At 57.3% G+C, this 10,062-nt stretch overlaps 1 long non-coding RNA gene across 2 annotated transcripts in view; it reads right to left on the bottom strand.

The window, feature by feature from the left end:
• Positions 1–2,459: 2,459 nt before the first annotated feature.
• LOC120887426 (uncharacterized) overlaps positions 2,460–10,062 on the bottom strand; it is an 8,216-nt gene continuing 613 nt past the window's right edge. Inside the window, exons 1-4 of one of the 2 annotated variants that reach the window (XR_005730667.2) lie at positions 4,717–10,062; positions 4,429–4,535; positions 3,966–4,162; positions 2,460–3,686 (exon numbers count right to left, since the gene is read on the bottom strand). The exon at positions 4,717–10,062 is cut by the window's right edge and continues 613 nt beyond it. This is a non-coding gene — a long non-coding RNA (uncharacterized LOC120887426). Of the gene's footprint in view, positions 4,163–4,428; positions 4,536–4,716 lie in introns of both variants that reach the window. The other variant, XR_013426290.1, reaches the window with a different exon arrangement.

The following is a 10,062-nucleotide window of genomic DNA, read 5'->3' as shown; positions in this document are numbered from 1 at the left end:
CAGCCGTCCCTCACCTCAGGTCCATTAGGTGAGCCCCTCACCCTGCAGCACAGACTCCCTTCAGCCTGTGGCCACTGTCCCAGCCGTCCCTCACCTCAGGTCCATTAGGTGAGCCCCTCACCCTGCAGCACAGACTCCCTTCAGCCTGTGGCCACTGCCCCAGCCGTCCCTCACCTCAGGTCCGTTAGGTGACCCCCTCACCCTACAGCACAGACTCCCTTCAGCCTGTGGCCACTGCCCCAGCCGTCCCTCACCTCAGGTCCATTAGGTGAGCCCCTCACCCTGCAGCACAGACTCCCTTCAGCCTGTGGCTACTGCCCCAGCCGTCCCTCACCTCAGGTCCATTAGGTGAGCTCCTCACCCTGCAGCACAGACTCCCTTCAGCCTGTGGCCACTGCCCCCAGCCGTCCCTCACCTCAGGTCCATTAGGTGAGCCCCTCACCCTGCAGCACAGACTCCCTTCAGCCTGTGGCCACTGTCCCAGCCGTCCCTCACCTCAGGTCCATTAGGTGAGCCCCTCACCCTGCAGCACAGACTCCCTTCAGCCTGTGGCCACTGCCCCAGCCGTCCCTCACCTCAGGTCCATTATGTGAGCTCCTCACCCTGCAGCACAGACTCCCTTCAGCCTGTGGCCACTGCCCCAGCCGTCCCTCACCTCAGGTCCGTTAGGTGAGCTCCTCACCCTGCAGCACAGACTCCCTTCAGCCTGTGGCCACTGTCTAGCCGTCCCTCACCTCAGGTCCATTAGGTGAGCCCCTCACCCTGCAGCACAGACTCCCTTCAGCCTGTGGCCACTGCCCCAGCCGTCCCTCACCTCAGGTCCATTAGGTGAGCCCCTCACCCTGCAGCACAGACTCCCTTCAGCCTGTGGCCACTGCCCCAGCGGTCCCTCACCTCAGGTCCATTAGGTGAGCCCCTCACCCTGCAGCACAGACTCCCTTCAGCCTGTGGCCACTGCCCCAGCCGTCCCTCACCTCAGGTCCATTAGGTGAGCTCCTCACCCTGCAGCACAGACTCCCTTCAGCCTGTGGCCACTGTCCCAGCCGTCCCTCACCTCAGGTCCATTAGGTGAGCTCTCACCCTGCAGCACAGACTCCCTTCAGCCTGTGGCCACTGTCCTAGCCCAGACCTTGCACACCTTTGGCCTGGATGGACAGGTGCCCAGCCCCTCCTGCCCGCCCAGGCCATCCTGCTCACCACTGACACTGGACTGACCACACAGCCAGAAGCCAGACCTGGTAACCCTCATGCCAGCCAGGCCATTCTTGGCTGCCCAGGCCTCCTGGTCCTCATGCCCTACTCCTCCTGCTTCCCTGTCTCAGCCCTCCCCTACCAGGGTCACCTCAGGACGAGGGCAGGAACTGGGTCAGGCCACACGGCTGCAGCTGAAGGACACACAGGGCGACTGCAGATGGCCAGGTCTGCTGGGCTCTGCTCTCCCACACTCCTGAGAGTCTAGCCTGCCCTCTGGAGGGATGCTGGCACACAGACTGGGTACGGACAGACTACAGACGTGTCCTCCAGCTCAGGCACCAGCCAACAATTGGATGGACTTTTCTTCCCATTGAAGAGATGGAAGGGGGGGGAAGGGCACCTGGGGCTGGCCCTGAGCCCAGGTGGAGGTGCCTGCCTGGACCTGAAGGCATGCTCACACCATCACCCTCCTCCCCTCCTCTTCCTGCTCCCCCCTGCTGCTCACGCACCTTCCTACCAAGTTCATGAAGTAGCAGAGGTGTCCCTCGGTGCTTAGCAACAAACCACCGTCATGAGAAGCCAGTTTATGTCTATGGTGTAAACTCTTGGCCATGAGCAAGCCCAAGCTGCCCACTTGGTGCCACTGGAGTGGTTGGCTCTGCAGGAAGGTGCAGGCAGAGCAGCGTGCCTCTGTGTGGTCACCTTCTACTTACTGAGCACCCTGTGCTCTGTGGTGGGTGATCAAGATATGGGGACACTTTTCAGGCAGGTCCCTGTCCACATGAGTGTCACCTGAAGGAGGACCCAGGCTGATTCCTGGGAGCCCAGATTCCGGTCATCTTTCTACTTTTAACCCAGGTTACTTTTTTTCAGTGCTGGAGATTGGACCCAGGCCTCACACACACTAGACAGGCCTCTGTCGCCAAGCTGCACCCAACCCTGTCAGCGTGGGCGTGCCGTGTGTACACGTGACGTGTCTGCAGCCTGCACTGCCAACCCCTCCAGAGCGGGGCGCTTCCTCACCTTGGCCCCACCTGCGGGCCAGAGCGTGCCTTTTGTTAAAGATGGCGGCAGGCAAAATGGCCTGATTCTTCCTGAGAGGAGGAGCAGCTGGCCCCCGTTGAAGCAGAAGGGCGGGCGAGGCGGCAGCTCTTTCTTCCTGCCCCCCCTCCCTGCATCGAGCTGCGCGTGGGCCCAGGTCTGAGCGACTTGGCCTCCCCACTCACTCAGCTCCGCTGGGCCCTGGTCACCAGCAGCGCCAGCCATCGCTACCGTGCATCCCTAATAGCGGCATAATCAAAAGTTATGATGCATTTTTCTGTAATCACAAGAAATGATACCACTTAGTGCTAAGTAAAGCGAATTCCCCACACAAAAAAGGCAAAAGCATTTCAATTTTCATTTTGAAGTGAGTGAGTCAGAATCAATCTGGTGAGGCAGTTAGCGGCCACCGCCTGCCCTCGAAGTCCTAACAGGCACACCCTGGTGACAGCAGCCAAGCCCGGGTCCCAGGCTGGGTGTGCGGCGTGTTCAGGCCTTCCGATCGTGCCTGCTTAAATCAGGTCGTAGAGGCCATCCAAGAAGCACCAAGGGGCCTCTGCCAAGCAGACCTCTCTGCCAGTGTCCAGAACAAATGCAGGCATGCTGGTGTGGAGTTTCCAAGAGATCCTCCCGCGACCTCCTGTGGCCGCCAGAGCCTGGGAGTGCCGGTGGGAGGGAGAGCACTGTGCCTGTTTCCTCACTCCCTCCCCAAAGTGAGGGTGTGGGCTGAAAGGAGGCCAGGGCACAGCTTCAGCTGGGTTCAGAAGACCGCTCCCCCACCCCCCACACGTGCCCACATTCCTTCTTCCTGGGACCCGTGGAGACCATGGGCAAACATGTCTCTAATGTGGTTTGGTGTTGAATCCATAAGTCACCACGGGGCATCTTCTGTAATCCCTGTGTTCCCTGTCCTCTTCTGTCTTCAATTCCTCAGGTGGGTGTGCCCATGTGTGTGCCTCTGTATTGTGCAGAGTTTACCCAACTTGGGTTTTCCAAAAATTATTAGAGCACAGTAAAAATGCATGTTCTCTGAATTAATAGGCATGTTTAGATTTTTGTTTTCTGTGCATTTTATTTATTTAATCCAAGGTTTCCACAAGAAAGCCACAGGGCACTGTGAAGATGAAGCCCCCGAGCCCCCCTGGGCTCAGCAGATGCACTGGGTGACCAACAGGCTGCCCTTTGGGCACTTCCACAAGCTGCAGGTGACCACAGCAGGTGGGCACAGTCACAGGGACAAACTGCTGGAAACAGCTCAGGAACGTGCTGCCCACCTTTCTTCTGTGTCAGACTTAACTCGAGTGCACCTGCACCCCAGCCGTGATCCAGTGCACCCCCTGGGGGCAGTTGGAGCCGTCGTGCCCAACCCAGATTCAGACATCACAGTGTTGACAATGGCAAAATTCGGTGAAACCGTTTGTGGGAAAAATACTTTGTTCTTCTAGATTGTCCTAGATTGAAAAGTAACCTGGATTTGTGTTTTATCTGAAAGAAAGCTTTCTGAGACAAGTTGGATTTTAAGAAGAATGTCCACGAGGAACGTTTCTGCTGCAAACCCACGGACACAGTGACTGGTGCGCAGGGGAGGTGCAGGCGCGAGGGGCGGGGAGGTGCAGGCACGAGGGGCGGTGAGGCACTTGCCCAAACGCTCCCCGAGCGAGCAGGGGACATGGTCTCAGAGTCTGAGGGAAACTGTTCCTGGTTTTGCTGTTTGCCTGCATGCCACTTACCAAACAGCACGAACTGCAGCTCTCCAGGGACATCTGAGTAACCGTGAATGACAGGACAGCTGAGACGGCCCAGGTGAGAGCCCGTGGGGCCTACTGAAAACCCTTGCAGTGCAGCGGGAGGGACGGCCACTGTGAGGCTGCTGGACGCTGGGATGCCAGGGAGGTCCAGGGGCGGGAAGGGGCCGTGGCTTTGGGCTCTGGGGACAGATGAAGCCGAGGGAGGCTCTCACTGTTTCCCCTGTGGGACGGTGGCAGACTGTTGACTGAACCCGGCTTTCCAGCCCCGGGGGCTCGGCACCTGAGACGTGGGGCCAAGATCCAGCCCAGCCCGGGCAGAACCCCACAGAGGAACAGGGGCCTCTGGTCGCGCAGTAGCATCCTGTGGGCAGGACCTGTGACCTGAATCTATTTAAGATGAGGTGTTTCAAAGCCCAGCACTCACAGCATTCAGCCCTGAACGTACCTGTGAGAACAGTTCGGGCCGCGTCATGGTGCCCCACTTCCTCCTCCAAACCCGCGTTTGGGCAATGAACACAGCCGGCAAGTAGTCCCCAGGGGCAGACGTGCAGCCTGTTAAAAGCAATTGAAATAAGAGCTCATAATGGGACACAATTGTGGAACAGTAATTCTGTTACTTGATACGTAGAATGTTCTCTTGTATCTGAAGTAAAGAAGAAATCATCACCTTAAAAGGTGGTTTTGGAGGAAGAGCTGGTCTGCCAGTGACTAGGAGCTAAGCCAGTGTACTCACCCTGGGCAGATCGGTAGGCACCACGCCTGTGCCTCTCATTTCAGAAGTGTCGGCTGCCCGCCAGGTTGCTGGTGATGGGCTGGTCGTGAAGGGACTCAGGCCACCGGTGCCTTGACGACAGGCCCCCGCTGTGGCACAGCTCCCCCAGATAGGCCCGAGGAGAAGAGGAGAGTGGAGATGGAGGACAAGGGAGCACATGGTCACTGCCCCCTGTCCACAGGAGCGCCGACCAGTTCTCCCCACAGACCTCATGGGTTCAGTCAGCATGGCTGACAACGGTGGCTCTGGACCTGCCGCGCAGACATCCCGTTTCAGCCAGGCCCAGCCCTCAGGGACTTGGGGAAGAAGTTGTGGTCCTCTGGCCCTGTGGCCTTGGCCAGCAGCCGTGGGAACCAGGATGTGCGTCACTCGGGAGTCACCCAGCGGCCCCCAGGACGGGCTGGAGTTGAAGCAGAGGCTGACTGGGAGAGTGGAAGAAGGAGGTCCTGTCCCATGAGCGTCAAGACCACCATGAGGAAGAGTGGCTCCAGCCACGGCTCCAGCCTCATGTCCCCACTGGAGCTTTGGGCACAAAGAGAGGAATGAGGCCCTGCCTCCATCTACCACAGGGGCCCTGAAATGTGCTTGAATGAAACTCGGAAGGGGTGCTCGGCTTTGAAATGCAGGATAGGGACGCACTAGAACCAGGCCTGCGTGAGCCTCGCGGGAGACTTCAGACCTCTGGGCCAGCACGTGCCTGCGGGGAGCTGGCGTCTGGGGCCCTGCACAGCCAGCAGGGCAGGGAGGACCGGGAGGCTGCAGAGGGAGGAGGGAGCAGGCAGAGGCTGCGCCCATGCTGTTTCTGCATGTGAGGTTTTGTAAGATTTCCTTAGAGAAAAAGCTCAGGGATCCCCCAGTGCTAAAAAAAAGAGGCACAGCTCCCTCCTGCCCCAGCTGAGCCCAAGACCTCCTCCAGCCAGGAGATCCCCAAGGACTGTGCTTAGTGTGGTGAGGCCAAATTCTGACTCCAGGATCCTTGCCCCCACCCAGACTGCCTCTGTTTGCACAGCCTAATTCCCTGTGAGATGGTCTGATTAAAATTGTGACCATTTTGGTTTTGATCTTGAGACTAAGTATTTTATGTCAAATGTCTTGGTAGCTAATAAAAATGGATGACAGGCATAGATACAGCACTGAGTTTGATCAATAGTTCAAACAGTGTTTGGACCCTCTGCCTTTCTGCCTGCAGGGACTTCAGTGCTTTAACCTGACTGCTCGCAGAGCAGCTCCCTCCATCTCTGAGGAAAAATGCCCCGTAGCCTCTTCTTCGAGGTGGAGATTCAGGGGAGTCGCCGCCTCACACTGGCCAGTGGAATTGCAGTGCCCGCGGCCATGCTAGAGCACACCTGGAGCCACCAGCAGCGGCTCCCACAGTGGTGACCCTCCACCTGCTCAGACACCACCTCTGGCTTCCACCACAGCCTGGGACTCAGGACCACCTAGAGCCCCAGGAGGGTCCTCTGCTCGCCTCTGACGTCTCCCCCACCAGGACAAGGGCCATGAGCTCTGTGCTCTCATGCCCCCTGGCGTTAAAGCCCCTTGCACTTACTGATCTGAATCCCCTCAAGGACAGGATGCTGGGTAGAAACTGTGATTCTATTTCAAAGAGGAAATGAGGGGACAAGATTGATTCGCCTGAATCTGTGCCCTATTCAAACCATGCAGCCTGGATCCAGAGTCTGGAGTCTGGGTGCCCTCGAGAGGCAGCCAGTCTGGCTGGGAGGAGCAGAGCGGAAGTCAGGCCTAAGGAAAGGGCAGCAGCACTGGAAACAAGGACAACCGGAACCTCCTCCTACAAAAAGAGCCAGGGGGAGAAAGGTGGGCAGAGGGCGGGAGGGAGTAGGTCCCCGTGCCAGAGGCTGAGAACGGAGCAGGGGCTCTCGGGAGCAGGGGAGTCAAGGGCAGTGAGGAAGGAATCATTTAGATCAATGGGGAGCTCGCTGGGCCCTGGAGGGCAGGGAGGCAGAGAGCCTCAGGCCAGCACAACTGAGAGCGGCCAGGTGAGCGCCTGGGCCATGAGGAGGCAGAGCCAGAGGCCCCTGCACATCTTTACCTTCCCAGAGCACCCAGCACAGCTCCCCTGGGCCCTGGGCCTCAAGGACCTGCCACCTGGCTGGCGACCTTCAGAAGTGCTTGTAGACGGCATTTTCAAGATCCACTCAGGGCAGGGCGCAAGTGCCACGGAGATTTATAGTGGCCAGACAGATGTGGTCCTGCTGCAGTGGAGCTGTCTGTCAAGCACAGAGTTGTGTGCGTGCAGGGACAGAGGCTCCTGGCTATGGATGGACCTGCACTGGGCCCCCTGCTGGGAGCCTCAGCATGAGGCGGAGGCAAGTAAGCGCTCCCTCTGCCTTTGAAATCGCCCTGTTTGATTTGTGGCAGTGCCTGGAAGGCAGAGCTTTGAAGCCTGGGACATTTGACACCTTCCTGTCCCTTCTCTGAAAGGACACCAGGCTCTGTGGAAGCAGGAGTGTAGGTTTGGGGGAAAGAGGGATGCCCATGGAGACCAGGCTGCCTGCTCATCAGTGAGGGAAAGTCTGTCTGACGGAGGCTCGTGGGGAGGGGGCCGCCGAAGCCCCTGAAACCCATCTCCACTTTCTGCCTCATGCTGGCTCTGCCTCCATGCATCTGTTTCCATTTGAAGCAAATGAAAACCTCTCTTCCCTGTTGACATCAAAGCCAGAGCACTGGGCTCGGCTCATTGTCACAGCTGCTGTCATTAATAACACTTACAGCAGTGATTACAAGGCCATCTCCTCAGTGCTGCCAAGAGAGACGTGCAGGCAGCAGACAACAGGGCCAGGTCCCCGGTGCAGGGGAGGCTCCTGCCATGCTGGCCTCCCCAGCCCAGGCAGAGCACAGTGAGGTGCCCGCACAGCCTGTGCCATCGGCAGCCTCTCCACGGCTCCACGACTGTGTTCAGCTCCCACCGGAGTGCATGCAACACGGGGCCGTCCATCTCCTTCCCTCTGCACCTGCTCTGCTCACCCTGCGAGTTTGAGTGACAGACAGTGGTCTTCCGTGCCTTCCACAGCACACAGCCCTGCACGGATTGAACTGCCCCATCTCCACACAGTTAGCACAGCCCTGGGGCCTCAGGAAGAGGCAGACTGGAGCCTGGAAGGAAAAGGGCTTGGTGCTACCTTTCCTTTCTTCAGCTTGTAGGGGTTCACAGGAACCGGGCAGGGCGGAGGCCTCTGGTGGCAGAGGGCTGCCCCTGCCCACGGGGATCCTGCCTGAAGCATCCTGGAGGATGGAGCTGAGCTAAACTTAGCTGGGAGTGGAAGGAAATGACAACAGCCTGGCAAATGTTTAAGGCTGATAAAAATAGCTGTGGAGCTGCAGGCAGTCCCCATCCCAGGCTCGGCATAGACTTGGCACTCACACCCTGACAGAAAAAACAAAGAATATGCAGAACTGTATCAGAACACAGTGCTTTGTGCCCCTCCTGGCCACATCCCCGTCCACACACCGTCTGTCCACAGCACCTCCAGCCCTGCCCCTGAAACTCCTGTTAGTGTGCTGCCCACTGGCTCCTCATGGCCACCACGCAGCTGCCCAGGCAGCGCCTCCGCCCACCCTGTCTTGTCCGTGTCTTCACTCATCTTTGCAAACTGAGCCCTGGTACCATCCATCTAAGAAAAGTCACTGGCCCTTCCTAGTGGCACACTGATGCCTCCTGCTCAGGCCTAGTCTGTCTTCTCTGTGCTTCTGCTACACTTCATACCAGGTACTGACAAGTGTCTGCTGACATTCCCACTGTCTCTTCGAGTGATGCTGAATTCCATGCCAGCAAGGATGGTGATTTCTGTGATTAGCACAGTGACAGGCACATAATCTGCTCTTGGCAACAGTGTGATGAATGAATCAACTGTCTTCAACTGATTCAAATCCACTGGGGCACAGGGCAGGCTCGGCAGGAACTGAAGTGCAGGCCACCTATCGGGCTGAGCATGCACACACTTATCACGCACAGGGGGCCAGGAAAGGCAGTGCGCAGACAGTGATCACAAGCCAAGCTCACGCCACCAGAAAACAGAGGCACAGGCAGTACCCACGGGGAGCCTGAGCAGCAGGGAGGGCAGGTGCGCTGCTTCCTGGACAGTACGCCCCACCCGCCTCCACTGCCCAGCCCCACTGAACCTGGGAGGCTGTGGGCCTGAAGATGTCCCCACGGCACCATGGCTGCCTGAGAGGGCGGGGGGCCGTCACTGCTCTTCAGCAGAGGCAGACTCTCTTCATCAGTATCTGCACAGTGCAAGCACCGCCCACAAGTAGTGCTGTCCCTAAAAGCCAACAGGCATCATCTCTAGAGTCACTAAGATAAGTGTAACTTTTGCCTTAGAGTCTTCAAACCTAAAAAATGCATTCTGAGTAGTCAGTTATATTAATTAGCACCCTGATTGCTAATTTTAATAAATTTTTCTTTTTTCTACATTTTACAATTGTTTTGTCTCTGTGTATGATTTTTACTATGGTTAGCTATCTCGGATCCATGCAAGATACGGGCCAGTTATAAGTCAGATGCTAGATAGAGAAGAGCAGTGGACAGCAGAGGACCTCACAAGCTTAATCTATTGGTTTGAACCACATGAAATTGTGAACTTTCTATCCTTTTTATCAAAAATGGTGATCCTTGGCCTAATCTGGATTCCTATGGGCCAACTTCAGAACTGTGGGGATTTCTAGCATTCCCTAATCCTGTGGACTCTGGCGTGATTTACATGCAAGCCCAGCTACAGGTCAGAATCATCTGTGAGCTCTAAAACGTCAGTCTCCGCCCCTCACCACACTACCTGAGCAATTAAGCCAAGGTCCTGAAAATAGATGAATCTCCCTCAGGGCTGGCCCTGGGCATCAGGAGAACCCCTGCACAGCCCACTCTGCAGGCCTGCTCCAGGTTCAGATGCCTTCCACCTGCAGATCTGGGGCGGAGCTGCTGCCACCAAGACCATCTGATTGTGGAGCAGTCCTGGAGACACCCTGGGCCTCCAGCTGTCCTTGGAAACAGAGGCTAGCCTACAGCCTGGTGCTCCTGCGTAGAGCCTCAGGTGTTGGCCATTCCATCTTCAATCCTGTTGTTCAGGTGGCCTAGGGATGATCTGAGGACCCTCCGTCCCCTGTCCCTACCTGTGGCATTACCAGAGTGTGTCTTCTCCCCTTGCTGGCTAGGCATGAAAGCCATCTAATAGAGGATCTCTCAGGACTCTGGATGGGAAACGTGGGTGCTGATCCAAGGGTTCTAAAACAGAAGGGCGAGAAAGAAGCCCGTTCTCCTTCCAGTTCCCTCAGCCCTGCCTTGAACCT

This window comes from Ictidomys tridecemlineatus, chromosome 10 (genome assembly GCF_052094955.1).
Source record: "Ictidomys tridecemlineatus isolate mIctTri1 chromosome 10, mIctTri1.hap1, whole genome shotgun sequence".
Lineage (NCBI taxonomy): Eukaryota > Metazoa > Chordata > Mammalia > Rodentia > Sciuridae > Ictidomys > Ictidomys tridecemlineatus.
Note: the sequence above shows the minus strand (reverse complement) of the source record. Positions and strands in the feature narration are given on the sequence as shown.